Genomic DNA, 2375 nt, shown 5'->3' on the forward strand with positions numbered 1-2375 from the left:
CTGATTGGTTTATTGCATGTTACGCCCAAACACCTATGAATTGAAGGGAAATAAGTGGCACTAAGTACAACACTTTTGAACCATGCATCCGGCTCACGGACCCTTTTTTCCACCGTCAATCTAGCAAAAGTGGATTTGGACACACCCTAATCGCACCTGCGCCATGCACTTCACGCCGTGTGCTTAGATCGTTAAAACAGGGCCCCTTAAGGTTCAACAGGCCATTCTCCTTCCAAATGTAAAAATGTTGAATCTTTCAGCATGACACAAGTCCACATTGAAAAAATTCATTTGTATGTGAGGAAGAAAACTATTGATTTCCCTGCAGTCTGAATGGTGGGAATGTGCTCAGCCAGCGGAGCCGAGGGAAACAGGGTTTTTTGTCCGTGCTAGCCGCCGTCTATTTGTCTCTCCTCTCCTCTCTGTCTTGATTTGCTTCTGTCTGGCTGGATGCTTTCCGCTTCTATAAAGATTGTTATTTTTTTGGGTGTGAAATGTGAATAGCTAAAATTCCATCCACTGCACTGCTAAAAAACTGTTTTTCACAGTCACATCTCGACACAAATTTGTTTTTACGTTTCGTTCTTATAATATCAGTGACATTCAGCCTTTTACCTGAGGTTATTCTTTTAAGTATAGATGCTCAATAGACTTTGCTTGGCTCCACTCTCCTACGTACTTCCGCTCAATTTTCATTTTCCTTCAGTACCACTTCTGGGTTTGCGGTATAGTCGCCGGTTTTTGAGAACAATAATGTTAAGGTCGTGCACTAGTTTGAGTTGTAGTTCCATCATGGAGGCGGAGAAAGATGCGAGCTAAGCCATTCGGTCCGATGTAGCAACTCTGCCACACGTCCAGAAGTTAAAGCCAGAGCAAGAACAATCTTTGCTTAGTCTTGATGGTGGCCATGATGTTGTAGCCCTCCTCCCCATGGGGTTTGGGAAAAGTTTGATTTTCCAGCCCGCTCCGTTAGTGGTAAAGGAGTTGGCTAAGGTGAACGCTAGTGATGCTAAGCCAATGTCACGACCAAATGTTAGCGATTGGTTATGGCAGATTCAGAGCGGCTCTGGGCAGATCCAATAGTCTTAAACTTCAACAGAGTACCCTCCTTCAAGGAAGTTAACATTTGGAGAGTGGCCAGACTCTGTGTACAAATGAAATGTACAAGAGTCTGGGAGAACCAGGCTACAACAGACCAATCTGTCACTGGTTCTACTTTATGAGACTCATTATATCAGAAACATGTCTGCCTCCTCTAGCTTCTGTTCACATTTCACCTAAATGACACTCCATTACAGCCTCATGGTCAGGACTCAAACAAATACCTCTATGGGCAGAAATATGTGTCACTAGAAACTGAATTTGAGTCATTTATATTTGTATGGTTTTCCATGTATAATTGCACTGAAAAAAACAAAATGAAACAGCATACTTTGAAATAGTTAGTTTGGACCTGGATTCCAATAAACTGGAAACTGAATGTAGTATAATGAAATTCATCAATTTCCAAGCTTCTATTGCTGTTATATTTAGTTACGTTCCTTTCCATCAATTTCTATCTATCCAAACATAGGCTTGTAATAGAGCATCTTTGGCTTCTCGGACTGGGAGTTCTGTGAGTCAGCACTCGATTGCTCTTTCTCAATGAACAGATCTGTGTCTCAGTAAACTGAAATTGAATTGCAAGAACTGAATCGAAATTATGTGAACTGAATGTGAAAGTATAGAGCGTTAAATTTTGATCTTATGATGAACCAAACTATTTTGTTATAATTAAGTATATTGGAAGTTTCAACTAATAAATTCAATTTCAATCAATGCTATTTAGATTATTTTTTTACAATGCATTATTCAAGTTGAGCAAAACAAATTTAAATACAATTATTCAAATTCCGTTTCTTGTGACACATATTTCTGTCCTTGGGCCTCTTCTTTTAACCTTAAACTACAAAGAACAAAAATACATCTAACCAAGGCCACATCAATGATTTAGCCTGGAACCCACTTACAAAAGTGGTAATAGCTTCACAACTGCAGAATGAGTATGAATTCTTCTTTTCCAAGGTTTCAACATTATTTTATCCTTATATCATTAGTCAGTGAGCACACATGTTTCTGTCACCCGCAAAAGTACAAAGACGCATGAGTTATTGAAAGACCTGTGTGCACCCGTCATCATTGGCAAAGAACAAAGAAACATTAGGGCAATTATTGTGAAAAGGTTTTTTATCAATAAGACAGAGCTTAAACATCTTATAGAGACAAAACGCCAGCAATTTTTTTTCATGTTCCTGCAATCAAGATGCCCTTCAGGACTCATTACAAAGGCTGAATCACTATGGATGTCTGTGAATGCTGAGGGAGGGATTGTTACG

At 39.4% G+C, this 2375-nt stretch overlaps 1 long non-coding RNA gene across 1 annotated transcript in view; it reads left to right on the top strand.

Annotated features, from left to right (window-relative positions):
- The window catches only part of LOC116689403 (uncharacterized), an 18233-nt gene extending 18019 nt beyond the window's left edge, over positions 1–214 (top strand). The window contains exon 3 of the long non-coding RNA XR_004331980.1: positions 1–214. This exon is cut by the window's left edge and continues 124 nt beyond it. This is a non-coding gene — a long non-coding RNA (uncharacterized LOC116689403).
- The last annotated feature ends 2161 nt before the right edge of the window (positions 215–2375 follow it).

Source organism: Etheostoma spectabile, chromosome 1 (genome assembly GCF_008692095.1).
Source record: "Etheostoma spectabile isolate EspeVRDwgs_2016 chromosome 1, UIUC_Espe_1.0, whole genome shotgun sequence".
NCBI lineage: Eukaryota > Metazoa > Chordata > Actinopteri > Perciformes > Percidae > Etheostoma > Etheostoma spectabile.